Raw genomic sequence first — 17946 nt, 5'->3', positions numbered from 1 at the left:
CGCAAAATCAGCCTACCTCTGACAGCCTGGGTGAAACATTGGCAAATATCGCGTGTATTTTCTGAACAGGTTGGGCCAAATGGCCTCTTTTGGTGCTGAACATTCTATTTAATGTAACAAATATAAGCCTCCTCACCTTCTGGATGCTGGCAACATCGTACTCTTCTCGAGGTTAGTTTACACTGTGCCAAGAGCCTATTCCCAGTGCAGTTCAACTGTTCAACAATTGAAACAGGAAGGATCAAAGACACTAGTTATGGTTTGACAGCTGCCTCATTTAGGATTATCATTCTGCCCGGAATCGGCACCCTCTGATTAGGAAATGCTGAATTTGTTTCTATTAAAACATTCATGGTTTTGGCTTAGATGAGCGTGTGGTCAAGTGTAATGCCTGGATCTGGTATGTCTCTCTTGTGGGGACCATGAATTGGATTCAATTTGTATTGGTTTTTGGAGCAGACAAGGAGCTGGATGAGGGGTTTTCCCCTGTCCACACTCTGAGCTCTGGCTTTGTAACTCTGATAAAGTAATTTTTTAAAAATGTGATCAAAAAAAAAACTTGTTGATAGTTGACAGAGAAATCTTTAGAAGTTATTAACAAATAAGTTAATCTTCCAGGCATTACTGCTTGATAAAGTGACACATCGGACTATGTGTTTTGTTGTTACATGCCCTGTAGATCCAAAGCACGGACACAGACCATTGAGTCCAACAGACCTTTGCCAGTGTTAATCTCAGTACTTCCTGTATTACTGATAATAATTAATAATAATCGCTTATTGTCACAAGTAGGCTTCAATGAAGTTACTGTGAAAAGCCCCTAGTCACCAAATTCCAGCGCCTGTTCGGAGAGGCCAGAACGGGAATTGAACCCGCACTGCTGGCCTTGTTCTGCATTACAAGCCAGCTGTTTAGCCCACTGTGCTAAGCCAGCCCCAAGGCAACCTGCTATATCATGGGCTGGATTTTCTGTCGGCGGGATCCTCGGTTTCTCCGGCAACTCATTCATGCCCGTGGATTTCCCGACAGCGTGGGGGTACCCACAATGGGCAAACCCCATTGGCCAGCTGCCGGGATGGAGAACACCGCTGCCGACGGGGGTGCGTCTCACCGGAAAACGGGTGCGGCGGGCCAGAGAATCCTGCCCCATACACATCTATGCTGTGCTGTGAATCAGCAATGTAACCTAACCATAAGCATTTAACAATATTGTCACTTAAACTCCTTGTTGGCAATAAGTTTGGTTTCCCAGTGCATCTAGGGATCCTGTGTCATTAATTCTCTGCGGGAAGTTGCAAGTGCTTTCTGATAAATGTGGCTTCAGGAGCGCTTTCCTTAATACCTTTTGCTTTGAGCAGACTTGGATGATGTATCTGCTGACTGTTCCAGCCATTATATTTGTGAAATGTTTAACTAACTCCGAAGTCATAAATCTGTCGTTATGTGGGCAGAAATATATTTGAGCTTATTCCCAGTGAAGTTCCATTTGCCTTCTCTTTATTAATGGCCTACTTTGTTGAATTAATGCTTGGATTATGTTGGTAGATCATATTGAAGAGAAGATACTGTGTCATTCAAAAATAAGGATGTGACACAAACAGAGCAAATTTACCGAGGATATCTCAGCAGCATTATATTAATCCCAACCAGCTAGATATTAATCAGCAGATGCAATCTGAGATTAAATCACACTTCCTGTTTGATTCATTTTCATTATTTAGTGAAAAGTGCATTTAAGTTCAAAACGCACCCTTCACTTTGTTCAGTGATCTTAACAGGGAAGTTTATCCTTTTTTTGTTCAACTTTGTGGCAATAATATTCATTAACAAAACGTCAGTGACATTCTGGCCTCTACCAGTGCAAGATTATCATAGATTAATCATAGATTATCATAGAATTTACAGTGCAGAAGGAGGCCATTTGGCCCATCGAGCCTGCACCGGCTCTTGGAAAGAGCACCCTACCCAAGGTCAACACCTCCACCCTATCCCCATAACCCAGTAACCCCACCCAACACTAAGGGCAATTTTGGACACTAAGGGCAATTCATCATGGCCAATCCACCTAACCTGCACATCTTTGGACTGTGGGAGGAAACCGGATCACCCTGAGGAAACCCACGCCGTCAGAATTCCTGAATGTTTGCTACCCTATGACATGGCTGAAAATGTGTGACATCCATCTTCTCAGGCCTGCTTCAGGCACAGGGCTGATCTGTTCCACAGTGCTCTCTTCCCACTTTTGATCCATATTCCTTAGTACCTTCACCTAACAAAAACCGATCAATCATAGCCTCGAACTCACCAATTGTCCCTGCATTGCAACCTTTTGAGGAGGAGGATGATCCAAATTTCTGCCATTCTGTGTGAAACGATGTTTCTTAGTTTCACTCTGAATTTTAATTTATATGCCCTTGTTCTTGATTCCCTAAGGAAATTGTTCCTCTACATCTAACCCATCAAATCGCTTTAATGCTTTAAACACCTCAATCAAGTCTCTCTTCAATCTCCTATACTCAGACATTACAAACCAAGCTATGCAACCTATCTTCATAAACCTCAGGGTTATTCTGGCACTGAAAAATACAGGTGAAATATTTGAACACTATTTAACTATGCAGGTACAGGGCAGCACGGTAGCATAGTGGTTAGCACTGTTGTTTCCAGCGCCAGGGACCCAAGTTCGATTCCCGGCTTGGGTCACTGTCTGTGCGGAGTCTGTGCGTTCCCCCTGTATCTGCGCGGGTTTCCTTCGGATGCTCCAGTTTCCTCCCACAGTCCCGAAAAGACGTGCTGTTAGATTGATTGATTGATTTGATTTATTGTCACATGTACCGAAGTACAGTGAAAAGTATTTTTCTGCAGCCGAGGAACGTACACAGTACGTACGTAGGAGACACAAGAATAATCAACAGAGAACATTGACAAATAGTACATCGACAAAACAGTGATTGGTTACAGTGCGAAACAAGGGGCCAAACAAAGCAAACACATGAGCATAGGTGAATTGGACATTCTGAATTCTCCCTCAGTGTACCTGAACAGGCGTCGTAGTTTGGTGACTAGGGGATTTTCACAGTAACTTCATTGCAGTGTTAATGTAAGCCTACTTGTGACACTAATAAAAGATTATTATTCTTATTAATAACATAGTCCAAAATATCTAATCACTTATTTATTTGTTACATATATATACATTTGTTGGCATACAGTTGGTTAAAATGTACTTTTATTTAATGTCCCTCACCTCACCCCAAAATCTTTTACTCAGTTATATAAAACTTATTTTTTCTTTGGTTCTCACAATATGTTTTAGTTAATGCTGAAGCTGCCATTTGTTATAATGCATCATGAAAGAGGATTTTCCACCATCAGATCTCCCGTCAGAACAGATGGTCATTTGCCAGAGCTCTGGGCCTGACTGGCTCCAGCTGGAACTAGAGTTCAGACCCTACATCAGGATATCTTATTGACATCACCATTCCATACTGTCACAAACATCAGTTCCTCTCCTACACACTAAGAAGAGCACCTTCGCCAAAGCACTTTGATTTGTTTAAAAATAAAATGTAATATTTTTTCCTTGTATCAATTACATTTCATAGTTGCTACTGTGCTTTGAAGCCGGTGGCGATGTGGTATGTTCCGTCAGTGCTTTCCAGGTATCACAGTTCAAGTGTGCATGGTGGGTACAGTTCATGGTGGGGCAGCGGTTATCACTGCTACCTCACAGCATCAGGGACCCCGGGTTCAGTTCCGACCTTGGGTGACTATCTGTGTGGCGTTTGCACATGCTCCCCGTGTCTGTGTGGGTTTCGTCCGGGTGCTCTGGTTTCCTCCAACAATCAAAAGGTGTGCAGGTTAGGTGGATCGGTTACGCTAAATTGTCCCTTAGTGTCCAAATATGTGTAGATTAGGTTAAGGAGTAACTGGTTATAGGGCGAAGGTGTGGGCTTGGGTGAAGTGCTCTTTCAGAGATCTGGATGAGAATAAGTCGCATGATGCATCACTTTCTCACATATACATTGAGCTAAGTTGTCCCCGTCAGTCAAAGAATCAAGTTCTGGGAACTGGGTGAAATTTACAACGCAGCAACAGAAAAAAAGAAGGCATCAGTGAGAGAAACTCTGAGAGCTTTTCTGAAACATGTTTGATTGGGTGTATGGAGAAGCTATAAAGTCAATTAAAGTACTTAAAACAGTTTGAGGAGATTGATTAATCAATTTTATGGCATTTGCGAATGAACAACAAATATTGGAAGACAGAATTAGTACTTGATAGTTATTAATTATTAATTTAAAACTTTTCTTACCTGTTAAGTGAATGAGACAAGTTTTGAATGGTTCACATTTTGTCACTGGCATGTTGACTGCTTTAAATATTTCATTGACTACATGCCAATCAGCATGGTGACTGCTTTGATTGGTTTGGATTTAGCCAATGTGACATTTGAGCAAGTTAGCCTGGTTAACAGAGGGAATTTAAGCTATCACATCCATGCTGTACAAATACAGCACTGCTTTAGCCTCTGATTCGATTAACATATACTAGTTGCAGGCTTTAGGCTTGAAACATTTATGCTCAAAGTCACAACTGAAACATTTGATTTACCATTTAACAAAAGTAGTGTTGTTGACTTATCACAAACCTGTCCCTTCTATCAACATACTTATAAACAGTTTGAGAATTTAATGGGAAATATTTTAGAAATGTAAAATGCAGCACATAGTACTGTCGATCACATTTATAGGAAGATATAAACAGCATCACAAAATCTTTCCAGTGCTGAAGGAGGCCATTCAGCCCATCGAGCCTGTACTGGCTCTCTGAAAGAGCATCCTACTTAGTCCCACTTCCTGCCTTATCCCCTCAACCTTGACCATTCTTTCTTTTCAGGTAGCAATCCAATTCCCTTTTGAATACCTCGATTGAATCTGCCTCAGCCATTCTCTCAGGAAGCTCAATCCAGACTCCAACCACCCTTTCGATGAAAAAGACTTGTCCTCACCTCCCTTTTACTTGAATCTGTGCCCTCTAGTTCTTGATGCTCTCTTAACAGGGAACAGTTTCTCACTATTTATCCTGTCCATACCAATTAGGATCTTGAAAACCCCAAGAAATTCTCTTCTTAGGCTTATTTTCTCCAAGGAAAACAGTCCCAACCGCTCCAATCTATCCTCCTAGCTACAGTTCTTTAGCCCTGAAATCACTTAAATCTCTGCTGTACTTTCTCCAATGCCTTCACATATGAGGTGAGATTAAACAGTTTGGGCTTATACTTGCTGGAGTTTAACAGGATGAAAGGTATCTGATCAAGGTATATAAAATACTATGGGCACGGTCCTCTGGCCTTGTTGCGCTTGAGCGACAGCACAACGCGGTGGGCCTCACAGCAGTCTCCACACCTCGCAGGATTCACCCAAGTCCCACAAAGCATCGGAGTTGGAACTCCTCCCAAAAGGGGCAGGACCAAACGGCGCTCCCGGAAGGAGGTCTTAAACCTACTTAAGGCCTACTCACCCGGGATACACCAGCCTCCCTTGATTCTCTGGCTCTGCAAATCACGTTCATGGTCCTGTCCAAAGCTGGAGGATTAATGGAAAGAGGTTTTTAGGGTAATCTCCAAAGTGGTGCACATGAAACTGGGCCGGACCCTCGGGAGGCCATGAACGGGATTCTCTAACCCTCTGCGCCGGAATCACACCTGGCGCGGGGAGGAGATTAGCCATTGGGGGGCAATGGATCTGGAGTCATATGTAGGCCAGACCAGGTAAGATTTCCTTCCCCAAAGGACATTTGTGAGTAAGATGGATTTCTACGACAATGGACAATGGTTGAATTATTATGAATGGTCATTATTAGACTTTTTTTTAAATTCCAGATTTTTATTGAATTCAAATTTCACCATCTGCAGAGCCCCCTCCCCTCCTGTTTCTCCTCTCTATTCTGGATTTACCCTCAGGTTCTCTTCACCCTCCAATTTAGTTGAAACCCTCTCCAACAGCACTCCCGTGAGGGCATTAGTCTGTTAAGGCAGTGTTTTTTCAAACTTTTTTTCCGGAGACCCATTTTTACCAACCGCCAACGTTCGGGACCCAACCCGGCTGATCTTCGCGACCCACGCCGGCCAACCTTCGTGACCCACGCCAGCCGACCCACATCACCCGACCTGCGCGATCCACCATTTTCTCCTACCTTGTTTGTTGCCGACAAAAATGGAGGAAATGGTTTTGGGTCCCTTTGGCCCCAATGGTCCTTTTGGCCTTTTGGCCCCCTGAACTTGAAACAAAAAGGCTGCGACCATATTTTTAAAAATTTGGCCGCACTGCGCATGCATGCCCGAGCATCGGTGCGCATGCACAGAACTATGCACATGCGCACCGATGATCAGGCATGCATGCGCAGTGCGGCCAAATTTTTTTTATCTGTTCCTGACCATTTTGAAGGCAGCTTACATCCGGCATTATTAAAAGCCGGCAGCTACGGCTGTTGCGCGCAGATTTGTGCGATCGGGAGCGCCGCGCCAGACGGCTCCGTGATCCTCTCGAAACCCGCCCGTGACCCACCCCCGGGTCGCGCCCCTGAGTTTGACAATGCCTGTGTCAAGGTGCTGTAACCCATCCCACTTGTACTGGTCCCACCTGGCCCAGACTGGTTCCATTGTCTCGGAAATCAAAAGTTCTCCCTCCTACTCCACTTCGCACAAACAGTGCTAATTCTTTCATCAAATAATCATTACAAATATGCATTAAAATCAAATTTGTACACATTTCATGAGTGAAAGTCATTCTTTAAGGATACGAAAGAAACAACCTTCTGTGTAAAGGTTACACGAGAGATATTAATCATGAATTTATATAGCACAGAAGGAAGCCGTTCAGCCCATGAGGAAGCTCTCCAGTTAGTTCTATTACCCTGTTCTTTCCTGTAGCCTTATTTTGTAACCTCTATCCACTATCGTCTACCTTTAGTCCATTGCCTCTCATGGCAACTGCCTTTGTTCATTGCTGTCTTCATCTTCCCAGAAGGTTGACTGCCATTGGCAATCCTCTAGTCTCTCCCAATCAAAGAGATTTTAATAAAAGTAAATAAGACAGGAGACAGTAGTTGAAATATTAAAATGATCCCATTTCAAAGGGATCAAGTAATGATCTGTTTCTTGAAGATCAGGAACTCAGAACTTGAGGCAGCTAGGAGCCTGTGACCAGGGCTCTTATCCACAGCAGAGCTCGGGTTTCTTCATTCACCAAAGAAAATAAACAGCTGAATGATGATGTTAGGTTTTCAACAGGGTTGAGGCAGCTTACAAAGCAGAAGGAGGCCACTCGGCCTATCGTGTCTACACCGGCACTTAAAGAACACCTCCACCCTAACCCCGTAACCCACCTAACATTTGGGCACTACGAGGCAATTTAGCCTGACCAATCCACCTAACCCCCACATCTTTGGACTGTGGGAAGAAACCGGAGCACCTGGAGGAGACCCACGCAGACACAGGGAGAACGTGCAGACTCCAAACAGACAGTGATCCAAGCTGGGAATTGAACCTGGGTCCCTGGCGCTGTGAAGCAACAGTACTAACCACTGTGCTACCGTGCTGCCCACCACTGTGCTACCATGCCTCTCCCCATTGTGCTACCGTGCCGGGTGCTGGGTCAACCTGTACCAGTAAAGAGCAGCTGACAGGGCAGGAGGAGAGCCGGGGGTTTATTGTACATGTTCTCCAACCTTAGCCACCTGTTTTGAGTTGCCGTCATGTTTGATGCGCTGCCATATGGCAGCTATGTTCAAAAAAGGCTTCAAGTTGCGAAATACACACTGCTGTGAAAACAGCAACGTGCTGTGGATTCTGGAAATTTGAAATAAAAAAGAAAATGCCAGAGATACTCGGGCAGCATCTACGGAGAGAGAAGAAGGTTGATGATTTTTCATCAGAATTGGGAAAAATTAACAATGCTATAAGTTTCAATCATGTGAAGGGGTGGGGTGGTGAAAAGAACAAAAGAGAATGTCTGATAGGCAGAGAATATTAAACACTCAGAATGAACAATTTCATATTCTTTTACAATGATTCCCTAATCCTTCCCCAATTGGGGATGGCTGTGCTTAATTACTAATTTAAAGCATGCATTTGATGGCATTACAGATTCAGTGTTAACAGCGAGGAGTTCAGGATCGCACTTCCAGGCTGAACAAGGGTGCTCCACAAGGTGGTCAGCCAAAATGTGTTTGGTCGCCTCAACATAGAGCAGACAGCATAGCATTGCAAACAACAAATACAGTAAACTAAATTGGAAGAGGCACATGTATGTTGCTGTTGCACCCTTCTTAGGCCTTGATCGTCCCTATTTACATTCCTTTTTTTCTGTCCACCGCATTTTAGTCAATCTCTACCTATCGCTGGCGCTCTATCCAGCCCCACTGGTCCACTCTCCCCCCCACCCCACAACAGTATAAATCTGACCCTATTTCCAGTTCTTTCCAGCTTTGATAAAGAGTCGTCCAGACTCGATAACTTTAGCTCGTTTCTCCCTCCACAGATGCTGTCAGATCTGCTGAGATTGTCTAGTGTTTTCTCTTTTTGTTTCAGATTCCAGCTTCTGCAGTAATTTGCTTTATAAAAGTGTTTGGGTCTTGGGTGGTAAGGAGGCAGACAGTAAAGGGGCAGGTTTTTCATCTCCTGTGTCAAGAAGCAGAGGTAGCTTTGAGTAATATATGTTTGCATTGTTAGATATTAGAAATAAGGGGCGAAATACTCCGGAAACGGCGCGATGTCCGCCGACCGGCACCCAAAACGGCACAAATCAGTCGGGCATCGCGCCGCCCCAAAGGTGCGGAATGTTCCGCAACTTTGGGGGCCGAGCCCAAACCTTAAGGGGCTAGGCCCACGCCGGACGAATTTCCGCCCCGCCAGCTGGCGGAAAAGGCCTTTGGTGCCCCACCAGCTGGCGCGGAAAAGACATCTCTGGGCGGCGCATGCGCGGGATCGTCAGTGGCCGCTGGCGGCATTCCCGCGCATGCGGAGTGGAGGGAGTCTCTTCCGCCTCCGCCATGGTGGAGACCGGGGCGGAGGCGGAAGGGAAAGAGTGCCCCCACGGCACAGGCCCGCCCGCGGATCGGTGGGCCCCGATCGCAGGCCAGGCCACTGTGGGGGCACCCCCTGGGGCCAGATCGCCCCCCCCCAGTACCCCGGAGCCCGCCCGCGCCGCCTTGTCCCGCCGGTAAGGTAGGTGGTTTAATCTACGCCGGCGGGACAGGCATTTTAGCGGCGGGACTTCGGCCCATCCGGGCCGGAGAATCGCGGGGGGAGGGGGTCCGGCACGGCGCGATTTCCGCCCCCGCCGAATATCCGGTGGTGGAGAATTCAGCAACCGGCGGGGGCGGGATTCACGCCAGCCCCCGGCGATTCTCCGACCCGGCGGGGGGTCGGAGAATCTCGCCCAAGGTATCGATTTAAGTGGGTTTAATTCAGTGTTCCTGTGTAAGGAAGGGTAAAACTCGAGTTAGATTCATATTAGACAAAACTGTTTGCATGTGTGGGTGTTTCAGTTTTCGTTCAAACTGTGTTTCTATTGAGTTGAGAGAGAGTTTATGGTGGGAAAGTAAATATGAGCTTGGGGAAAGAATGAGACATTGCTTAGCAACCAGTGGCCACTTTAGGAGAGACAGACCTTGTGATTATATTTTAGCTGAATTCACAAATTCATGTTGGTTGAGGATTAAATGTTGGCCAGGGTACAAGGTGAACTATGCTGCTCGCCTTTGGAAAAAATAAGGTGCCCCTTTCTGTCCAGTTGAAAACAGGACTGAGACCCTGGTTTAATGTTCCATCTGAAAGACCTTTGGCAGTGCAGCACTTGCTCAGTACTACACTAGAATGGGGCTTAAATTAGGTACTTAAGCTTGCAGAGTTGGACGTGAACCCACAGGCATCTGTGTCACAGACGAGAATACCAGGGTTGATATCTAAAGAAGAACTGAAGGGAGTGATGTCACCACTGCCACCACCAAGTCTCAAAGCAAATTTTGGGGGGATATCAAGAATTTTGATGCCTTCAGCTTAATCCTCAAACCTGTACATGATTTGATGGTGTTTACTTCACTCCCTGTGTCACACACCATTTAACAATAACGGGCTGGATTCTCCATTCCTGAGACTAAGTGTTGACGCTGGGGCAGGATTCATGGACTTTCGCGACTGCAAAACCGGCGGCAAACCTGGACCGATTCAGCATCTGTGGAGGGGCTAGCACCAGTGCCATGTGGAACACAATCGATTCCAATGAACAACGGTGCGGGATTCGGCAGGTCCGTGATTGACACTCGGCAGGTTGACAAGCTGCAACCGCATTACAATCCCCACACACACCATCCCAGCCAACAAGATGGCACTGGTTCTACCGGAGTCTGCCCATGCAGCTGATGGGTCAGCTGGAGCCAGAGGGGGTGCCTGGGTTGGGGGAAGGGAGGGGGGGGGGCATATGGCCTGTGGCCCTAAGTCCACAGTGGGCTGTCAAGTTGGGTGCGCAGCTGCGTGGCTGCTTTTCCGGCTGCGGCAAAGGTGTTCCGTGCCCATCCACCCCAACCTCACAGACCACATTCTGGCTACTCCCCCAGCCCTAGTAGAAGCCCCCGGCCAGCAGCACAACTGTCAGCAAGCTAAAGTGATGTTAGACACTTAATGTACACCGTCTCTCTCTCTCAGCAGCCATGGTGTCGGTTTCACGATTTTTAAAAGCACAAGTGAAACGCGCCGTTGGGAACTCGGCTCATCGGAGGTGGAGAATCGCGGAGACCCTGGAGAATACTGGGTCAGGCCCACTAATGATATGCAAACAGGGTCTACTGTATGTGCGTTCCGGACCACATTGACACCGCTGTCGAGGAGACGTAGGATTGCAATTTGGCGTCAAATCAGCACCCACCGCGATTTTGCCGTCAGATCTATTCTCCACACAGTCTCATTTTCTGATTTCAGCGTCAGCCAACGGAGAATCCCATGTCCTCGTACTTAAGCAGGAAAATGAAAAGGGAGGAAAAGGTTTTGAAAGTGTTAAAGTTGGCAATGGGCATGGTAGCTGTGTTGGGAGTTTATGTTTTATTTAATAGAGTGAAGTGAGGTTTATTTTGACTGTTGCAATAATCACTCACTAAGCTAATTTGCATAGGACTAAGGATGGAGCTTGATCGCTTAGCTAGGTAGGCCCAGCCAGTGTGAAGTTCTGAAATAATGCCCCACGTGGTTGTCCAGTTTTTTTGTATCTCGCTCTGTCTGATCCATATCGTTCACAGAAGTACGTACTTGCAACATTTGCGGTAGTTCGCTAGCTGCAGTATTTCAAACATTTCCGGCTGTATATTCCAGTGAAATCTAATTCCAATTCTCATCAGTATTCACCAGTCATGCTTGCCCTTTAGCATTAATTGACTGAGCATTAATTAGCATCTCCAGAAGAAGTCAAAAAAAGAACGCTGCACTGTTCTGCTTTAGCAATGATTTTTTTGAAAAACACATCGTTATGGTGGAAACCAAAGAGATTTTGATGGGTGAAACTAGAAGACGGTGCAGGACCACTACACAACGTTCGCTCAGTTGCTATTTTCAGGTGATTTTCATGATACCACTACACGATGAGGCTGTAGAATCCAAGATAGCCTGGTATTTATATTACGTGCACCATATCTTGCACCCCTTAAAAGCAAAATGGTACACCTGCTCACAGCAATACTATTAAAATGTGTAAAAATCTCAGATAATTGGCTTTTCAAATCTGCTACATGTTTGTTTGTTCATTTCCCTGAGGACCCAATCTCTGTTTCAGAAAAAAATGACAGGATTCCATTTCCCAGAACTTTGACAGCAGCTCAAATTTAACTGCTCTATTCCAATTCTGCAAATGATAGTTTCAAGGTTTTCTGTTTAGAAGTCAGTCAAACCATGTCACATCATCAGGAAATGTATTTATTGCGAGAAATTATCAAAGAAAATACAGCTGAACACTCAGAACATGCTTTGCTGTTACTTTAATGCCTCCCTGCACATTTCAATTTGTTAAATTGTGATTGAACTTTACCCATATCCGAACTAATTACAGAGCTTAAGCTTTCAAACCTTTATTATTCAAGAAAACGTTACCATTTCTCATCCCTTTCTCACACTCGTGATCTAATCCCATAGATTTGTTCCAGGCTGTACTGTGAAGTTCGTATGTACTCAATTTAGTTGTCGGTTAAATTAACATTCACTTCCCATGTCTGTGAAGTGTTGAATAGTACAGTCGACCTGATTAGGAGAAAGTTTGGGAATTATAAATTATGAATCGGTGAAACTACAAGTGTAGTATTTAATTGCAGTAAAGAATGAACTAAGGCTTTGAGTTGCATTAACAGAAGGCTGTATAGCACAAATTGAAAGTTGTATTTTTGCCGTCTAACGCAATAGGAAGATCTTGTCTGCATTTCTGGTCACCCAACTGTGTATTACAGTAAAAACAGAAAATTCGGGAAAACTCAGCATGTCAGGCAGCGTCTGCGGAGCGAGAAACAAGGGTTAACGTTTCGAGTCCAATATGACCCTTCTTCAGAATATTGATAGTTCCTTGATGGTCGGGGTTTGATCTGTGAACATGGCTGTGGCTCCATGGGCTGCAGGCCCTCGCTGTTTCTGAAACTCGTGTTATTGCTGCTGTCACTGATGAGAGGAAAAGTTTGGAGGCCTGTAAGTTTAACAGTGATGTTGCACATATGATATATAAATCTGTTCTTCACAGATTCATGCTTTAGAGCAAATCAGGAATCCAACCACCAGAGGGACTTGTCAGACTCTCCTGAATTATTAGTAAAATGCTCTTTATGGAGATTGATGGTGCAGTCTGTAACATCCCTTAAGCATCTGCTCAATATGCAAAATGATAGCTGGATTTTATAACACTTCAAAATGTTCAAGAATTAAAAGCTTACAGTTATGTAGATTAAGGGAGTAAAAAAGGAAATGTGTCTTCATTACCATCATTAAGTTCCCTTTTATGTTGCATTTCAAGGCATTGAAACAATAAAATAGTCTATGATATCCATCAGTTTCATGGAGCATCACTTTAAAAGATTAAAAATGCTGCAGTTTTGTTTGAAAAATTAAATTGGATTATATGTAGATACAGGACTTGCAGAAGTCAGCTTTGATTTCAGTATTAATATTTAAGAATAAAGAACTCACATTTAAATACTGAGGTCTGTGACCTCAGGCCAAGAAATGAAGTGCTTTCCAAGTGTGATCACTGTTGACTGTTAAAAACGCAGCAGCCAATTTGTGCACCGCAAGATCCCTCAAAGTGCAATGAGATAAATGACCAGATAATCTATTTTTTGTGATACTTGTCAAGGGATAGAATCATAGAATAATACAGTGCAGACAAGGCTATTCGGCCCATCGAGTGTGCACCGATGCATGAGAAATACCTGACCTGTTCACCTAATCACATTTGCCAGCACTTAAATATTGGCAAGGAGAGGGTTTGCCAACTCTTCTTTGAAATATGTATCTTTTACGTCCATCCGATATCTTTAACGTCTCATTTGAAGGACAGCGCCTCCAAAGTGCAATTCTCTTTCGGTGCCGCACTGAGAGCGCCAGCCTTCGTTTTATGCTCAAGTCCCTGGAGTAGAACTTGAATGTGAAACCCACTGACGACAAAGGGAGAGTGCTTTGAGCCTGTGTTTCATAGTGCAAGGGGGAGGCTACAAAATATTTAATAGTGCTGATCATTATTTCCGCCTCGATCTTTGGTGGAGTAGCTCATAAAAATATGATTATAGTGAAGGTGACCTTTCTTTGATGGGATTCAATTTAAAATGGGAAAAGGGAAGTTCGACTACCTCGCGTCGTGGCTCTGCGTATCAACCATTTCGGGGTAGAATGTACCACCAGCCAGTTGTTCAGACACTGACTGTAAAAACATTGTGCACCTGTGGGCTTCATTCCCATATTGCTGGCAGTAGATTTTACAATTGCAGACGATAATTCCCCTCATGTTAACTGATTGCAACTTTAGAATAGAAGAGTTAAAATAGAATAGGTAATAAGTTGGCGTGAGGCTCTTAAAAACCCGTAGCACCATTGAAAATCAGAATGTAATCCAGGAGATTTTTTGACTAATCACGGCATGATGTCTGGATGCTTGAGAAATCCAGACAGAAAAAATAATATGGTGCATATTCTGCGATGTTGAGAGCCCAGAGCTTGATCATTTCAGTAAATCAAATTGTGAGGCTGTCAAACTAAAGGAACTGCTTGTAAGGAATAGATTCCAGTCTTTTGCGTTTTGTGCTGAGGGAGAATTGGACTGGAGGATAAACAGTGGAAGAATGTATTAGCTTGAAGGTGGAGGCAAAAGATAAAAAAGAATTCTGTCAGCATCTGGGTTAAAATTAAGAATGAGTATGAAAAGATGGGCCGCGCGTTTAATGAGGCTGACAGCAGATGTTCACTACAGATCTTGACTTGTTGCCGGAGTCTGTTTCCATGGTAATGGGAAATGGTAATTACTGAGCCCGAGCTCTTTTTTTCTCTCTGTGCTCCATGACACATTGGTGATTTTAATGGATTTAATCTCTCTCTCTCTCTCTCTCTCTCTCTCTCCACTTAATTGTCGTGCTCCTATATCTCGTGCCTGACAGGCTGATATACATAAGATCAGGCTGTTAGTGCGCGCACAATGCTTGTACTGGCGAGGGATGCTGGAGAAGTGGGCAGGCGTTTTGACATCTTTAGCCCTCTCCCTTGATTGGATGTTTGGACAGGAGCACCAGCCAATGCGCACGTCGACAGGTGGAGATTACTCTATAAACACAGGCAAAGCTGCTCACTCCTCTTCAGATTTGGAGCTTTACAGCTTGGAATTGATACCAGCTCGTCTCCCTTTGACATATTGAAGGTGTTTTGTTTGAAAATATTTTTGCATTAAAAGAGCTCCGTTGGGAGAACCATTCTGTTACTAGTGTCTGCTGATAATATTGGAACAAGATTGCTGTTCTTCCGGCAACCACCCAACCCCATGCAACCCCCACCTACAACCCCTTGCTTTTCTTTTGAGCTCTGCATATATAGGTTTGCAACCTGCCAGTATGGACCAGCAGCGTCTGTGTGAGTAGTCGTTCTATTTCTCTGTACTCTGTTGCAGCTATTTACTGCATTTATGGGTTATTTTTTTTATTTTGCTTTAATTTGCATGTAAGTTCCTCTGATTTGTATAAACCGATAAAGGTAGGACTATTGCTCTTGGAATTTGCAAGTTTCCCAGCTTCTCCTCTTTTTCTCTCCCCCTGCTCCCCCGGAGACTCTATTTTCCCATTGGATTTCTCCCCTCGTGCATTGTAAGCTTATAGATTTGACATCCTGATAATTGAAATGATAGCAGTCAGTCATGACTTTGCAATTCCACTATTGCAATGCCAAGTGGGATAGGGACTGCCGTTTAAAATATGCCATATTAGCGCTAGATAATCAGTGAGGGAAAATATTTCCAAGAATAAAATGAATGGAATGTGGGGATCACTGACCTCAACAGAGGATTAAAGCAATTATTTATCTTGACTTTAGAGACCTCGTCCTTGGTAAGATATTCGCCCATGCAAATGAAGCCTGTTTGTTCATTAACGGGTAATATTTACACTGAGTAATCCAGTCCTGGGCAACCAGTCTGACAGTGAGTAGTCACAGCCAACTGAAGGTGGTCAGTCACCTAATTTTCTTGGGGCAACAAAATTGTCTGAAGTGACTTTAAATTGCTTTCTCAGATCTGTGTTAAGAGGCTGTTTGGATACAGACACAGAGAACCCAGAGAATGTGTATCGCTTTTTCTGTCGGATTTCTTTTTGTCCAGAATTCCTGAAATGCAGGACGTAAAGTGCCACTCACTGTCGGCTGATATGAGTGGCGTACAGAAGTTGTGTTCCAGTTTTGCAGCATCCCTTCTTACCAAGTTCTGACCCTGAAATGCAGTCCTGCTGTTAATATAAACACAATCAGCAGAGCTGTGTAAATACTGATTAGTCCGTATTCCAGTGCAGTACAGGAGGATCACAAATGAGCAGCCCTGGCTGATAGCTGTGCGAGTTAAATCATGGAAAGGGATCACCCATCACAATAGTGTTACATTCAGCATGACCCTGGTGTGCTTTCCGTTTGTTTCAGGGTAATGTCTCAAAACAATTTCTAGGTGAGGATATTGCTTGCGCTGAAGGAGAGGGGTATAGGATCATCTGCTTTTTGTGTTGTTGGCTGTTATATAATTTGGAAGGCTGTTTCATGGGAGAACAGGAATGAATTGCCGGGTTCCCTGGGGCTCAATTGAATTCTATGAATTGATGGTCCACCTACAAGGTTATTCTCTTGCACGGCAATATCTTCGGATAGCGAGTTGCACGGCAAAAGGAAGTGATTTTGAGATTGAGAATCTTCGGCATTTCACGATGCTACTCGGAAGTTAACTGCCAAGAAAAGTGCAGGAGTGGTTCTGGGAGAGTTCTCCTCCAGCTCTTCACTCTGTTTCCTTTTCCCGCAGAGGTTTGAGAATCGGAAAGTGGTGTGGGAGTTAATAATGTTAATGATCTGTAGACTGCAAGAAGGAGATGAGAAATTTTACCAGAGATTATCCATAAATCAAGCCCATTGCAGATTTGAGTTTGCTGTTGTTGCCTTCCCCAGATCATTGGCATTCGTCACTCAGTAAAGAAAGAAAACTTGCACTTTCCTGCATTGCAACAGTGACCAGTATTCCGGGGTAGCTGTAAACTGTGCTTTGGGACATTCAGAGGTTGTAAAATATGGTATATTAATCAATTATTTATTCCTTATATAGCTCTCCACATGATACCCTCGGGATGCCCTAAAGTGTTTTGCAGCCAATGAAATTGTTAACACTATGTCGAAAATGTGTATAGCAAGATCCCCAAAACAATAGGATGAGCCACGACAATAAAAGGCCAGATTAGCTAGTTTTATTTTGGCCATGTTGTCCATGCCCTGCTCCTTTCTTTAATCTCATCTGAATGATGGGACCTGTGATAAAATGCCACTTTCTCATTACCCAGCTGAAGTGCCTGTCTAGATTGCATGCTCAAATCCTGGAGTGGAACTTGAATGCATTACCTTTTACCAAGTGGTGAGAGTGCAAGCAATTGATTCAAAATAACCCCAATAATATGTTAATGGGGCTACTTGCTGCAAAATAAAAGAAACAATCTGCCTAGGGCTTCTTTGCTGATAATTACGGCCTTGTGTTCATTACCTATAGCTTGAGGTTATCAAATTTTGCAGAGCCCCCCAATTTGTAGTTCCTGAGAGATCGTTAACTCTTTTAACCTGCGACTCCCCTTTCAGCTTGAAACCAGGTAATTAATCAAAACTAAAACCACAAGTGCTTCAGTAATATTGGCGCGATTTAACAGAAACATTTCTAAGTGTCATTGTGGGTGCGATTGGCAGAGTGTTTTGTGATGGCTGCGTTGGCGAGATCACGGCCCATATTTAATGGCAATGAGTGCTGGAAATGAACCCCCCACAAGCTTCTCGCCATTACTGGCTGTCTCGCCATCTGATTCGCCAAACTCAGCAGCGCCTCAGCAGCTCGCCGCTAACAATGGGGAGCTGCTTTTAAATGCTCGCTCACCTCTCACTCCAGTCAGCACACAAGCATGGCAACGCGCCGACCCGCACCTCGCTTTGGCGATTCTGACTTTGCCAGGCTTCTGGACGCTTGGACAAGAGACGGGACATCCCTTACCCCCGAGGGGGTCGGAGGGTCAGCAGCAGGGCCACCAATACCGCCTGGGAGGCAGTGGCAGCAGCTGTCAGTTCGGGCAACATGACCAGGAGGTCCACTGTACAATGCCGGAAGAAGACCAACAACCTCCACTGAACTGCTAGGGTAAGTTATCACCTCTCTCCTG

General features: G+C 44.5%; 1 protein-coding gene across 4 annotated transcripts in view; it reads left to right on the top strand.

The window, feature by feature from the left end:
• The window catches only part of elmo1 (engulfment and cell motility 1 (ced-12 homolog, C. elegans)), a 370865-nt gene that overhangs the window by 262515 nt on the left and 90404 nt on the right, over nt 1-17946 (top strand). Inside the window, exon 1 of one of the 4 annotated variants that reach the window (XM_072509750.1) lies at nt 14814-15139. The exons of the other annotated variants lie outside the window; for them this stretch is intronic. The gene's annotated coding sequence lies outside the window, so the exon portion shown is untranslated. Of the gene's footprint in view, nt 1-14813; nt 15140-17946 lie in introns of those variants that run through there. 4 annotated transcript variants of the gene reach the window in all.

This window comes from Scyliorhinus torazame, chromosome 6 (assembly GCF_047496885.1).
Source record: "Scyliorhinus torazame isolate Kashiwa2021f chromosome 6, sScyTor2.1, whole genome shotgun sequence".
Classification (NCBI taxonomy): domain Eukaryota; kingdom Metazoa; phylum Chordata; class Chondrichthyes; order Carcharhiniformes; family Scyliorhinidae; genus Scyliorhinus; species Scyliorhinus torazame.
The sequence above is the reverse complement of the archived record's forward strand: the minus strand, read 5'-3'. Positions and strand labels throughout refer to the sequence as shown.